Source organism: Oreochromis niloticus, linkage group LG14, assembly GCF_001858045.2.
Source record: "Oreochromis niloticus isolate F11D_XX linkage group LG14, O_niloticus_UMD_NMBU, whole genome shotgun sequence".
Lineage (NCBI taxonomy): Eukaryota > Metazoa > Chordata > Actinopteri > Cichliformes > Cichlidae > Oreochromis > Oreochromis niloticus.
In genome coordinates, this window is record NC_031979.2 from 838,666 (window position 1) to 854,165 (window position 15,500).

Consider the following 15,500-nt stretch of genomic DNA (forward strand, 5'->3'; position numbering starts at 1 on the left):
AATAAAGGACTACCGTATTAAACACTTTTACTAACCTCAGGCAGATGGACAGGCGCTCTGCAGGTGGGATTGAGCGCCTGTAGTTGGTGTCTAGGCGGGCGATTCTTGGACCAACGCGGGACAGCAGGTCCTCAAACTGGGCAGGGAAAGACGGCGATATCGCTGAAATCAGCCGTCATCCAGGCGCAGCTCCTGGAGCAAGTGGTGAAACTCACCGAACTGCTCACCCGTCTGAAAGACCTGATGGACCCAGGTACGGCGAGGACGTCCTTAACGCTGCTGCTCTGCTCTCCACAGTAAATAGAAACGCTAGCTCGACAGCTGCCATCTAGCAAAGATACCGGTCTGGCACAACTTCCTCCCACATCCCTCCCACATTTCCGGTTCACGCGCGTCAAAATATGCAATTTTGACGCGCGATGGATTTTTCTTGGACACGCGTCGAGGTGCGAATGTGCACGCGTCAAATTAGGGGCGTTTGGGGCGTTTTCGCGCACGTCTATCGCGTTCGGTGTGAACACACCGTTAGCCCTCAAGGCGGACTTTGCTAACGATCACCGGACCTGTACAGAGCGAAAGGCTACTAACTGCAGAGGCTGACCGATCAGGTTTGCTGCTCGGAAGGAGTAAGTGTGCAGCTGCATGGACTAAGGGCCGGACCTCTCGGCTTGCTGTGACTTTGTGGAAGGAGACTGAGAGTTCCAGGTAGGAGCACCATTTTGTTTTCTTTTAGGACCGTTGGTTCCTACGCACACAAGCATCGATCCAGGCCTGCACCGAGGGGACTTGGGAAATTGGGGTGTGAGAGTGTGTGTGTGTGTGTGGGGCCCATTACGGTAAAGAACTGTGTAACTGTTGTTATTGTTATATTTTATCATTGCAAGGGACTTCTTACTTTATTGATTTATTGGGTGTTTACCAGTTCATTCAGTAAACCTGCTTGGTTTAAACAGAAGATTGTGTGTCTGGTACTGTTTCTTATCTATAGTTCAGAGTAAGGTAAAAGTGTATCTGTGTGTTATACGTGTGTAAATCAGGGGAGCTTGCACTGAGGGCAACTAAGTAAGTTCAAGGTAACTAGAACTCAGGGCGTACCCGGCTATAGTGGAGTACACAGTCTGGGGCGCTACATAAAATGGAGGCACCGCTGGGATCTTTTGTTGTTTCAGTCTGAAGTTGCCAAGCACACGTGTATTTTGAGATAAAAGCAGTAACTTTGATATCGTTTGGTCATGGATGTTCAAGCTATGCACTCTGAGTTGGTCGAGGAGCTTCAGGAATGGAGTCATGGGGAGACCTTAGATGAGACTCACACATTGATGGTGCTTACTCCCGAAGGAGTGGAGATAGGCCAAATAGAACACACCCTAGAGAGTGTTAAAGCTTTGGGTCGAGTCCGGGTGAGAGGCCGGAGATACAACAAAGCGCTTGATAGGCTAACTGTCCTGTGTGAAACCAAAGAGAAAGTAGATGCCACAAGAATCCCACCTGAAGTGTATCCTATGGGGGCTGGAGAGCCTTGGTCCATCATAGTGATAGCTGAAGCTTCGCCTCGTGAGGGTTTTTCCCAGAGTAAATCGAAACACGGGGCTGAGGCACAGGAGAATGGTAACTCTGCGGAGTCGATAATCCGTGCTGTGGGCGATTTGTTGGCAAAGATGGAGAGACCCTCCAGTGAAGCCAGTAGTTATCGTAGACTCAGAATGTTCTCAGGCACAGTACCAACCCCGGTTGGAGAAGAGACATTCGAACAGTGGGTTGAACAAGCACACCTAATGGTGGAGGAGAGTGACAGTTCTGCTAAAGAAAAGAGGCGCAGAATTATTGAGAGTCTTAAAGGTCCAGCACTAGCTGTGGTAAAAGCTGTGAGGACAGCTGACCCTGATATTAGCCCAGAACAATGTCTAGAAGCTGTTGCAAAAGCTTTTGGCAGTGCTGAGACGGGCGAGGATTTGTACTTTGCTTTTCGGTTACTACAACAGCAACCGCAGGAAAAACTATCCGACTTTCTGAGGCGATTAGAGCAGTCGCTGAGTAGGGTAGTGAGTCATGGCGGTATTGAAGCCCACCGTGTTGATAGAGCCAGAGTAGAACAGCTCCTAAGGGGTGCTGTGTACTCCGACATGATGTTAGTGCAACTCAAGCTAAGAGACAGGAAAGAAACCCCACCCAGTTTTGTAGAGCTCTTAAGTGAGATCAGAAGTGAGGAGGAGTATGAAGCCTCCCGGGCTAAATTGCATCTGGTAGCACATAAAGTCCAAGCACAATCAGAACAGGAAAACAGACAGATTGAAATTCAGAATCTGAAAACTGAGATTAAAGAACTGAAGTCTATGGTTTCATCTGTGGTAAACCAGTCGTGCCCCGCACCAAGAGAAGTTGCAGAGCCTGTTCACACAAGCAAGACTGACGGTGTAGAGAGTTCAGCAGATGGCGAAGTGGTCGCACTGAGAAAACGGGTTAAAAGGTTGCAGCAGAAGCTGGATGCTAGAGAGCAAAGGTCTGTTGTGTCCTCTCCAGTTTTGAGAGTGGAGCCGTCCAGGTCTGATCAGAACTCTGCACGGACATATAGCACCAGTGATAAAGAAAGCAACTTTTGTTACCGCTGCGGAGAAAATGGGCATTTTGCTAGTAAGTGTGGAAATGCCGCAAACCAGGCCAAGGTTATCCAGAGGTTCATTCAGTCACGGAAAAAGCCCAAACGACGGAAGTCATATCCCAAACCCACTGATGGAGGTGATACTGTGTGTTCAGTTAAGAGGAGTGAAGTAGTCATGCTAGAGGACAGCGGGATCCCTAAAGGTTTGATAGGTCCATCTAATGTAGAGCAAGTCAGAGTGAACGGTGAACCGTGCAATGCTTTGTTAGACAGTGGGTCAAGAGTAACCATCATTTTTGAGAACTGGTATAAGGAGCACTTATCAGGTGTCCCAATTTACCCAGTTTCAGGTTTGGCCATCTGGGGTTTGAGTGATTCTAGTTACCCCTATCTCGGCTATGTGGTTGTGGATGTGGAATTTCCTGAGCAAGTCAAAGGAGGTCACGAGACCATTTCGGTCTTAGCTTTGATCTGTCCCGACTCCAGAGGTCCGGACCAGACCCCTATGATCATAGGCACCAATGCCTCCCTTTTCCAGAGATTGGCCACCTTGTGCCAGGAAACCGTAGGGGTGAGTAGCGTGCAGACTGTAAGCCAAACAGCTGGAGTTTTAACCCCACCAGCCCCTGTGGAGATCCCTGTAGAGGATGAGGGTGGAGTAGGCTGGGTGAAGTGGGTTGGGCCCAGCTCCTTGTCACTACCAGCAGGGCGATGCTGCCATGCTATATGCCGGGTGGAGCTAGAAGAACCACTCACCAAAGGCATATTAATGGTGGAAGCATCCCCAACCATTCCGTTGCCAGCTGGCGTGCTGCTGCAGCCCATGGTGTTGCCTAGCTCTGCTTTGGAGGTAGACCATTTTGTTGTGGCAGTGCAGAACCAGTCCTCCCGGGATATTGTTCTCCCGGAAGGGACCATTATGGGTCAGTTGTGTACGGTTGATACTGTAACTGCAACAGTTGAAGTTTGTCCAAAAAAGGGGAAAGATCAGAGAGAGCTAGATCCCCTTCTCATAAATTTTGGTGACTCACCTTTGCCAAATGAATGGAAAGAGCGGCTCCGACAGAAGTTGTCCAAGAGGGCTAATGTGTTTTCCCTCAGTGAGTGGGATGTCGGTCTGGCAAAGGGGGTAGAGCATCACATTCGGATGTCAGACTCCAGACCTTTCCGCGAACGGTCACGGCGTCTTGCACCAGCTGACATTGACAATGTGCGTAGACACATACAAGACCTATTACAAGCTGGCATTATTAAGGAATCTCGCAGTCCTTATGCCTCTCCCATTGTCATTGCCAGAAAGAAAAATGGCAGTATCAGGATGTGCATTGACTATCGGACACTAAACCGCCGTACCATTCCTGATCAGTACACCACTCCCCGCATCGATGATGCACTTGATTGTTTGTCAGGGAGTAAGTGGTTCTCTGTCCTGGACCTTCCCAGTGGCTATTACCAGATACCCATGGCGGAGGAGGACAAAGAAAAGACCGCATTCATTTGTCCGTTGGGTTTCTATCAGTTCGAGAGAATGCCCCAAGGTATCACAGGGGCACCCGCCACTTTCCAGAGATTGATGGAGAAGGCGGTGGGGGACATGAACCTCCTGCAGGTACTAGTGTACCTCGATGACCTAATACTCTTTGGCAGGTCACTGGAAGAACATGAGGAGCGACTTTTGAAGGTGCTAGACAGACTGGAAGAAGTGGGATTAAAACTCTCATTGGATAAGTGCCAGTTCTGTCAGCCGAAGGTGAAGTACGTGGGACACATTGTGTCTGCGGAGGGTGTTGCCCCTGATCCGAGTAAAGTAGAAGCGGTTACTAAATGGCCGGTGCCCACAGATTTGAAATCTTTGCGATCTTTCCTGGGGTTCTGCGGCTACTACCGCCGCTTCATAGCTAACTATGCTTCCATCGTAAGGCCACTCACAGAACTTACCAAAGGCTATGCCCCTACGCAGCGTAGTAAGAAAGGCCAGGCAGGACAGGGAAAGACCTACTTGAAGGAATCGGAGCCCTTTGGGAGTAGATGGGATCAGTCGTGTGTTGATGCTTTCCACCACATCATTCAGTGTCTGACCACTGCCCCTGTGCTAGCCTTTGCCAATGTAAACAAGTCATACACCCTTCATGTGGATGCCAGTCTGAAAGGTCTTGGGGCCGTGTTGTACCAAGAGCACCCCCAGGGGCTGCGGCCCGTGGCTTTTGCCAGCCGGAAATTGAGCTGCTCCGAACAGCGGTACCCAGTGCACCAGTTAGAGTTCTTGGCTTTGAAGTGGGCCGTCGTGGACAAATTCCATGACTATTTGTATGGCGCAAAGTTTACGGTGCGCACTGATAACAACCCGCTGACGTATGTCCTTACCACCGCAAAGCTAAATGCAACAGGGCACCGATGGCTCGCGGCTCTAGCTAGTTATGACTTTGATCTTCAGTATCGGTCTGGCAAGACTAATATAGATGCTGATTTGCTATCGAGAAACATGGTTGATGACTTGAAGGAGACTGAATGGGATCAGATCTCTCAAAGTGGCGTAAAGTCTATTTGTAAGAGAATATGCCTTGATGATGCAACTGAGACCAATGCAAGATATGTCGATCAGTTGGGGGCACCTCCCGAGTGTGTTCCAGCTGTGTATGCTACTCAGTTAAGTCTGCCAGCAGTAGGGCAGGTGTCAAGGCCAGAGTTGCGACAAGCTCAAAGAACAGACCATGCCCTAGGCAGAGTGATTGACGCACTGAACACTGGTACTTGGCCAAAAGGTACCCAATCTGACCCAGAGTTTGTGTTAATGAGGCGGGAGGCCAGCAAACTTGTCATGAGAGATGGGTTACTTTACAGGACAACCCGGAAGCAGTCCGGGGATGAGCTGTACCAGCTTGTGTTGCCTTTTCAATACAGAGAACAGGTATTGCGGTCTGCTCATGATGATATGGGACATTTAGGAATAGAAAGAACCACTGACCTTCTGAGAGATAGGTTTTATTGGCCAAAAATGGCAAATGACGTGGAGCAGTATGTCAAAAACTGTGGGGTATGTGTCACCCATAAAACACCCTACAAGAGAGCAGCCTTTTTGCACCAGATCAGCAGCAAGGGTCCCATGGACCTGGTTTGCATGGATTTTCTGTCTATGGAGCCAGACTCTAAGGGGATAGGTAATGTTTTGGTGGTAACTGACCATTTTACCCGGTACGCACAGGCTTTCCCCACCAAAAACCAAAAAGCCTCCACGGTTGCCAAAGTTTTGGTGGACAAATATTTTGTGCACTATGGATTGCCTGCCAGAATACATTCTGACCAAGGACGAGACTTCGAGAGCCGATTAATCCGTGAGCTCTTGCGGCTGTTGGGTATACGGAAGTCTCGGACGACTCCCTATCACCCCCAGGGGGATCCGCAACCCGAGAGATTCAATCGAACCTTGTTGTCAATGTTAGCGACACTAGGGGATGAGAAGAAGCGAACTTGGAGTCAGCATGTAGGGTCCTTAGTTCATGCCTATAATAGCACAAAGAGCAATGCCACAGGGTATTCTCCCTATTTCTTGATGTTTGGGAGGGAGGCTAGGCTTCCCGTGGATATTTGTTTTGGAGCATCTCCTGATGGAGTTAAGGAGAAGACTCATTCACAGTATGTGACAAACTTGAAACAGGATTTGCAGAGAGCTTATCAATTAGCCAATGAGGCTGCAGATAAGGTACACAAGAGGAACAAAAGAACTTTTGATCGACGAGTCAGTTTCCAAGCCTTGGAAGTCGGAGACAGGGTACTCCTTAAGAATCTGGGGTTGAAGGGGAAACATAAGTTGGAAGGCAAATGGAACGCTGTACCACATGTGATTGTGGGAAAACTGCCCAACCTACCAGTGTAAAAGGGTGAAGCCACAAACGGGTCAAGGTAGTGTGAGAACCCTACACCGAGATCATTTGTTACCGATTGGGACAGAAGTGAGACTGGCAGAAGGCATGGATAGAGATGAAGTGCCAGTGAGACCACAGACTCGCAGGAGGGGAAAAGGAAAAGAGAGGGTAGAAAGGAGAGACGCGAGTCAAGGCATAGGGGAGTCGACTGGATCGTCAGATGTGGAATACGAGAGGTCGCATGCCTGGTACAGAGACTGTGTGGAGAAAGTGTTGAGGGAGGAGTCATTTAGTGACGATTCTCCATTGGCATCGGAGGATGACACTCAAGCTATGTTTCTATCTGAGGGCAATGCCAATGAGTCTCAGGAGGAAGCAGATGACATTGATGATGTAGAGAACACCGATACAGAGTCAGAGGTGGAGAAGGAAAGAACTCTCTCAAAGAGGTCTAGGAGAAGATGGAGTATTGGGGAAGAGGTCAGCAGATGCCTTAGGTCAGGAACGACTGGGAAGAGAAGAATAAAGCCAGTTTTGAGACTGTCCTACGATGAACCAGGGAAGGCTAGTGACCAACCTATTACTATTGTTCACAGAGGGGTTGTGATAAAGTTGGGTAATGTGTAAAAAAACAAACAAACACAAAGACAAAAAAAGCGAAGTTCCAAGAGTGTCTGTTATACATTCAAGATGTGTGGAGTTTATTTGTTTTCAGCAGCCTTGGGTGATGTCTGATGAGGACATCCAGACGATTAGAAGGGGGAGGATGTAGCCCGGGTATATTTGATGGGGCTAAGTTTTATTTCTAGTTGTGTATATATATACAGCTTAATAGTTATCTTGTTCATTTTCCTACATTTGTAGTATTCATAACTTAGTTTATTGTTTAGGTGCTTTTATTGTGAAAGGGGGGCGAGAGGAAAAGAAACGGGGGGAGAAGGCAGCAGCCACGAGAGGTGGGAGGAGAGAAAAGCGTGCGCGAGATGCGGCTAGCGTCTGCAGAGACTTTTTCCAATGGACGACAAGGATAAATCATCCCACGTCGACGGCTGAGTAACAGAGCGTGACTGTGAGGTGGTGCAGCCCGGACTGGTTTGCACTGTTGCCTCGGAATCACCTAGTTAGCGGCGTGCTAACTTGGCTAACTGGAGTTAGCCCTCAAGGCGGACTTTGCTAACGATCACCGGACCTGTACAGAGCGAAAGGCTACTAACTGCAGAGGCTGACCGATCAGGTTTGCTGCTCGGAAGGAGTAAGTGTGCAGCTGCATGGACTAAGGGCCGGACCTCTCGGCTTGCTGTGACTTTGTGGAAGGAGACTGAGAGTTCCAGGTAGGAGCACCATTTTGTTTTCTTTTAGGACCGTTGGTTCCTACGCACACAAGCATCGATCCAGGCCTGCACCGAGGGGACTTGGGAAATTGGGGTGTGAGAGTGTGTGTGTGTGTGTGGGGCCCATTACGGTAAAGAACTGTGTAACTGTTGTTATTGTTATATTTTATCATTGCAAGGGACTTCTTACTTTATTGATTTATTGGGTGTTTACCAGTTCATTCAGTAAACCTGCTTGGTTTAAACAGAAGATTGTGTGTCTGGTACTGTTTCTTATCTATAGTTCAGAGTAAGGTAAAAGTGTATCTGTGTGTTATACGTGTGTAAATCAGGGGAGCTTGCACTGAGGGCAACTAAGTAAGTTCAAGGTAACTAGAACTCAGGGCGTACCCGGCTATAGTGGAGTACACAGTCTGGGGCGCTACACCTGGCTACCAAGACTAATTGTGACATGGAACATCACCTTCTGGTGGGGAAGGAGCCTGAGTTAGTGCATGAGGCTGAATGGTACTGACTAGATATAGTCAGCCTCACCTCAACCCATGGCTTGGGCTCTGGAACCATTCTCCTGGAGAGGGGCTGGACTCTGTCTCAGTCTGGAGTCCTTGGTGAGAGGCGACGGGCTTGGGTGGGTATTCTAGTATCCCCTCGGCTTGCTGCCGGTACGTTGGGGTTTCTTCCGGTGGACAAGAGGGTTTGTTCCCTGCGCCTTCATGTCGGGGGAACGGGTCCTGACAGTTGTCTGCGCTTATGCTCTGAGTGGCGGTTCAGAGTACCCAGCCTTCTTGGAGTCCCTGGGCGGGCTGTCTTGAGGGTGCTCCACCTGTTGTCCTATTGGGAGACTTCAACACTCATGTGGGCAACGACAGAGAGACCTGGAGGGTGAGATTGATGAGATGAGAATAGATGAGATAGCTTTTATTTGTCAGTTGTAGTTGCCCACAACCGAGATGACAGACCTTGCCGACTGTACATACAATACGCAAACATCACATTGGGGAGACAGGTGAGGCTAGGTAGCAAAAGGAAAAACAGTGAAATGTGTAACACAAAAGGGTAATCCAGGAATGCTGTTATGAAGGAAGGAAGGCTCAGAATTCAAGTCGTCACCATCGTGGGCTCATCCAATTAGCCCTTTATTGACCGTGGGCCCACCGGCGGGCCCATTTTACAGGTAAATTTGAAGGGCCGGTCAATAAAGGGTTAAAATGAGAATAAGCAGTCATCAATCATTTACAGGGTTCACCTTTTATTCTCAGAATCAATAAGGAAAGACACACATGGACTGCTAATACTGAAAGAAAACAGAGAGATTTAAGTTACTCACTACCTTAAACAATGAACCTCACCTCCGCTGCCGCACCGTGTGGGAGAGAAGAAAGAGTGAGCTAAAGTGAATGCAGTGCTCATATAACGTGTGACAGGTGAGTGCAATTAAGGGCAAGCACCACACCCAATCAAAGGTAAGAGAACTAAAAAAGGTGCATCTGGTGAAGTGAGTGGATGTGGTGAGAAATATGTTGATATGATCAGAGTCAGTCTTCGTCAGGAAGCGGGGGCAGGGGGATCAGACAGGTGACAGGTCGGATATAGGTTTTATCCTGTGCTAAGACTTCTACGGTTCTCATGCGGTCATGTGGGCTTTTCAGGAGACGTGTCACTCTTCCTACGGGCCAGAGGGCACGTGGAATATTTGTGCATGTTGCCACCGTTGTCGACCTAGGAGTAGGATACCAAGGGAAGTGACGAATCATGTCGGCCCATAATGAGAAGGTTCGGGGTTATGGGATCAATATCTGCAATGTCTGAGGATACATAGCCCAGGGGTTTTGAATTAGGAATGCCTTCAATCTCAATTAGGACCGTTCTTAAGACCTTTTCAGTGACCATTTGTGCACCAATGGTTCTCTTCAGAGCATTCTTCACAGAACGTATTTCCCTCTCCCAGGCTCCACCAAAATGGGGTGCATGCGGGGGATTGAATTTGAAATGGATTCTCTTCGTCATCAGGACCGGCTGTAGAGTCAGAGCAAGGTTGTTAAAAGCGGCCTGTAGTTCCTTATCTCCTCCTTTGAAGTTAGTTGCTTGATCACATATAATTTCCAGGGGTATTCCCCGTCGAGAAATGAATCGTTGGAGGGCCATGAGGAAGGAGTCGGTATCCATGCTGTTTAGGAGGTGAAGATGTACACACTGAGTCGTGAGACATTTGAATATTATTCCCCACCTTTTCTCCGATTGGCGGCCGGTCTTGACCATGAATGGTCCAAAGCAGTCTATTCCTGTGGAGTAGAAAGATGGTTTGAATAACCTAAGACGAGCAGCAGGCAAGTCTGACATTTTTGGAATGATGGGCTGTGCTCTCCATTTCTGACATGCAGCGCAGCTATACTGATGCCTGCGTACTGCTTCCCTTCCTCTGAGAATCCAGAATTTCCTACGTAGTTCAGCAAAAACTCTTTCTGAACTAGCATGATGCAGTTTGTCATCATAATGTTGTATGATCAGTTTGGTCACTGGATGAGCAGGACATTCAACTCCAAGTCTGGGCTGTGCCGTAGTCGGCCTCCTACATGGATAAGTCCAGAATTCCTGCACAACACTGGTGACAAACATAATAGACGGCTGTCGGATGAGAGGGGTTTGTCTGACTGTAAACGGGTTAAATCTTCACCGAAACTGTCCAGTTGTGCCTGACGAAGGATTTCTTGTTCTGCTGTTAGATAATCAGCTGCAGAAGGAATGCTACCCTTTTGGTTGGGGAGTGAACGAGCCGTGAAATCCAATAGCTCTTGATAGGTTCTGAAGCAGGGTGTGTATGTATGGGAGGGGGTACTGACAATACCACAAAAGTAGGATTTCTTTAACTCAGTCTGATCATGATCAGGATGGAGATCTGTAACTGTGGGCCAGTTATTTGGAGATTCATGCAGAAACGAGGGACCCTCGGTCCACCTGTTTGGGCTAAGGAACTCTTTCAGGGATTTACCTCTCGTAACACCATCAGCAGGATTTGTGCCTGAGATGATGTATCTCCAGTCTTGACTGTTTGTGAGGTTTTGAATTTCCGAGACTCTGGCTCCTACGAATACCTTGAAACGGCAGGAATCTGACTGAAGCCAGTGAAGTACAGTTGTCGAGTCAGTCCAAATGGTGGTGGTCCTGACTGGTAAGGTGAGTTCTGTTTGTATGAGCTCACAGAGGCGTGCACCTAGTAGGGCTGCACATAGCTCCAGTCTGGGTATTGTTAAATTCCGTTTAGGAGCAACACGTGAGCGAGCTAACAAGAAACTCAGTTCTACATGACCTTCAAGATCATCTGATCTCAAATATGCAACAGCACCATATGCTCGCTCCGAAGCGTCACAGAAGATATGAATGTCTCGAACTGTGGTAGAAACATCCATTTCCTTAGAAGTATAGCAACGTGGGATGGCAATTTGTGGAAGATAACAAAGTTCTTCTTCCCAGGACTTCCATGCCTCTAAGAGATTGTTTGGAAGGGAAGGATCATCCCAATCTCTCTCTTTTCTCCACAGCTCTTGCACCAAAGTTTTGGCGCGTGTTGTGAATGGGAGTAAGTAGCCTAATGGGTCATACAGACGAGCAAGTACTGCATAGATACGACACATTGTGGTGGGGTGTGAGGCTAGAGTTCCATATTTATAGACAAACAAGTCAGTCTCACAATTCCACAATAATCCTAATGTGCATTCATGTGGGCCAGATGGCTTGTCCTCAGTCAGGCAAAGTTCATTACTTGCCGATCTTACCTCAGATGGTAGATGGCTAATCACAAAAGGATTATTGCTGGCCCACTGGCGAAGGTCGAAGCCTCCTTCTGATAGATTGTTTCTTAATTTGTCTAGGAGTGTTCGAGCTGACTATGCTGATGGAAAACTCTGCAAGCAGTTATCAACATAGAAACACTGTGTTACTGAAGACTGCACATCTTTGTCAGATTGATGTTCCTTCACATGTTTTTGCAGTGCATAGATTGCACACCAAGGGCTGCAGGTCGTACCGAAGGGGAGTACCTGCCACTCATACACTGAAGGGGGAGCTGCATTGTTCATGTCACGCCACAGGAATCGGAGTGGTTTATCAGGAGGCAGGAGACGGACTTGGTGAAACATGCCTTTGATGTCGCCACTTATTGCCACTGAATGTTGCCTAAAACGCAACACAACACCGAGAATCGTTGGCCCAAGGATTGGTCAGAATCAGAATCAGAAAGGGTTTTATTGCCAAATGTTGAGCAGGTTTACAACATTAGGAAATTGCTGCGGTACTTAGTGCAAACATACTGTCATATAACGCTTAAATAAACATAAAAATAAAAAAGTGCTAAGTAGATAGATATATACATGAGTGCAGGTGGTGATCAGTGCCAAACATGGAATGATGCAGTGAACACAGTGTAGGGTCACGTGTTAGTGGTGGGAACAGTCATATGGTTATTGTTCAAGAGTCCAACAGCAGAGGGGAGGAAACTGTTCTTATGGCGAGAGGTTCTGATTCGAATGGACCGGAGCCTCCTGCCTGAGGGGAGCAGGTCAAACAGACTGTGTCCAGGGTGAGAAGGGTCAGCTGTGATCCGAGCTGCACGCCCCAGTGTCCTGGAGGTGTACAGGTCCTGCAGAGGTGGGAGTCTGCAGCCAATCACCTTCTCAGCAGAGCACACAACACGCTGCAGTCTCTGTTTGTCCCTGATGGTGGCTCCAGCGTACCACACGGTGATGGAGGAGGTGAGGATGGACTCGATGATTGCAGTGTAGAATTGCATCATCGTCCATGTTGGCAGGTTGAATTTATTCAGCTGCCTCAGGAAGTACATCCTCTGCTGGGCTTTCTTTATGACGGAGGTGATGGTGGGCTCCCACTTCAGGTCCTGGGTGATGGTGGTACCCAGGAAGCGGAATGAGTCCACAGTGGTGATGAGGGTGTCAGTCAGGATGATGGGGGGGGAGTGGGGCTGTGTGCTTCGTGAAGTCCACAATAATCTCCACTGTCTTCTGGGCGTTCAGCACCAGGTTGTTGTGGCTGCACCAGGACACCAGACGTTCAACCTCCTTCCTGTAGGCAGACTCATCCCCGTCTCAGATGAGTCCACTAACGGTGGTGTCATCTGCAAACTTGATTAGCTTGACAGACTGGTGGGTGGAGGTGCAGCAGTTAGTATACAGGGAGAAGAGCAGAGGAGAAAGAACACAGCCCTGAGGGGAGCCGGTGCTGATGGTCCGGGAGTCCAAGACATTCTTTCCCAGCCTCACATGCTGCTTCCTGTCCGTCAGGAAGTCAGTGATCCACCGGCAGATGGGATCAGGCACATTCATCTGGGAAAGCTTACCTTGGAGATGGTCTGGAAGGATGGTGTTGAAGGCAGAGCTGAAGTCCACAAACAGGATCCTGGCGTAGGTTCCTGGGGAGTCCAGATGCTGCAGGATGAAGTGTAGAGCCATGTTGATAGCATCGTCTACAGACCTGTTGGCTCTGTATCCAAACTGCAGGGGGTCCAGGAGGGGGCCGTGAGGGTCTTGAGGTAGGAGAGAACGAGGCGCTCAAATGACTTCATGACCACAGATGTCAGAGCCACAGGTCTGTAGTCATTTAGTCCAGTGATCCTTGGTTTCTTGGGGACAGGGCCCTGCAATAGGTACTTATTGAGACACTGACCTTGAAATGTAAAAGGGCAGTCAAAGACTATGCGATCTTTATTGTTGTGACGTGTCATATGATGAGGAATATACCAAGCTTCTTTGCTATTGTGTATCTCCTCCGGGCTAAGTTTAACTACATAGCTTGCTTGCTCCAATTTCAAAATCTGATCCTTGTAAGACATGGCTTTGTCAGGATCTTTAGCTAACCGAGCCTCAGTGTTGCGGAGTCTAGACATAACTACAGAGAGAGGGACATTCAAAGGAGGAAAATTTGCAATCCGTAGAAGAGAAGTGGCGTAGCGATTAACACCATTGATCTCAACCCTTTTCAAGGAGTTCCAATGCCACTTGATCTTGCTTTGATCAGATCACAAATTTCTCACTGTACACAGGTAAAGTGTCTAGTTGCCGTAGCTTCTCAACATGATAACACAGTACATCTGCAGGTGAACTGAGAGATGTGAACAAACACTGCACATGCACTGTTCTGCTCTGGGGCTGAAAGTCTGTGATTGGACCTTGAACTGTCCATCCTAGTTGGGTTTTAACTGCTGTGGGAGACCCATATGGTCCCTGTCTCAATGGAGCAGTAGGCGTGATGAGGTGAGTATGATCTGAGCCTATGAGCAGAAGTGGCGCTGCTTTATTCATAGTGGGTAATGGGATACCTTGAAGATGCTTGTATCTCCGTTGGAAAGATGATACAGGCTAGGTGTGGTCTGAAAGTGCTAGGTGACTTGCAGTGAAGGCATTATTAATTGTGTAGGTTTTCTCTGGATGTGCGATGGGTGAGATTTTGAAACTTACGGAAGAACCTTGAATAGTTTCAACTTCTTGACGGACAGTTCTAAGTGATAATTTCTCGGCTTCCCCAGTTAGGTTGAGATGCTGCACTGCTGATGTTAGAAGAATGGTACGTTGGGAGCCATCGTCAAGTACTGCATACGTTTCAAGAGTTCTTTTGCCATTACGCAGGAGCACTTTCACAACCTTTAATAGTACACTAGGACAGTCACTGGGTCTATCAAAGTACAGTGTCCTCATTACAGGACTAGTTTCAGTTTTAGATCTCTTATTTACCTCACATAGGATCTGTAGATGTCGTCCAATGCAGGTGACACATGCTTTCCTCAGATCACACTTTGCAGCCTGATGAGTCCTAGCACAACCCCAACACTGTTTGTTTCCTTTTATCCAGTTTATTTTCTCATCCTTTGTCTTGTTAATAAACTCAGGACACTTACTAATGTGGTGTTCAGGTGAGCAGCAGTATGCACATGTTGCCTTAGTTGTTATGGGTTGTGCTGCCTGTACAGGATCATCAGATGTATTTGCCCCATGTAATATTGTTGTGAGTGGAGAGGTGTACATACGGGCAGGTCGTGGCTGGTTGAAGGATGAAACAGGACTGTCCTTTCTTGGTTGACACTTGCACTCCATTTGCAACCAGGATGAGAACAAAGGCAAGGTATACGTCATTTCTCCCTGTTCCCTGTAGACATGCCGTTTAAAGCGACTGAAATGCTCTGCAGGCAACTTCGCTAACAAGCGATCAACATGGGAGCCACAATCTAGTTCTGCACATCCCTTGATCTCCCATAGTGCTAAGCAAACCAACTAAGGCCTGTACATGAAGAGCAAAGTTATCAAGACTCTGACCATCACCTGCTCTGATGGGAGGGAGCTCCAGTATATTCTTTAGCTCTTTCAATGCTAGCTGTCTTGGTTGCCCATAACGTTCATCAAGGGCTTTGATGGCTTGAGTGTATTGGTCAGGAGCGTAGGATAAGGCAAGAGCTAATCGTTTAGCTTGGTCTACCTTCAGATGATCAAGAAGGACATGATATTTGAAGTGCTCTGTCTCATGAGGATCAAGAAGGTTTGTAAGGGCCATCTGTAACATCCTGTACTGCATTTCGTCTTCTCTACTAAGGTCTGGAAATGAAGGACCTTCAAGCTTATAGACGTGTTCTAGTGCTACAGGAGTGACCCGAGCTAGCAGTAAAAGGTACCAAAGGTTTCTGTTCATGCAAACCATCAGATGTAG

General features: G+C 48.0%; 1 long non-coding RNA gene across 1 annotated transcript; it reads left to right on the top strand.

Annotated features, from left to right (window-relative positions):
• Positions 1-532: 532 nt before the first annotated feature.
• LOC112842193 (uncharacterized) lies at positions 533-8,219 on the top strand. Its single transcript, XR_003213910.1, has 2 exons — positions 533-705; positions 7,353-8,219. It is a non-coding gene; the product is annotated as an uncharacterized LOC112842193 (long non-coding RNA).
• Positions 8,220-15,500: the final 7,281 nt, after the last annotated feature.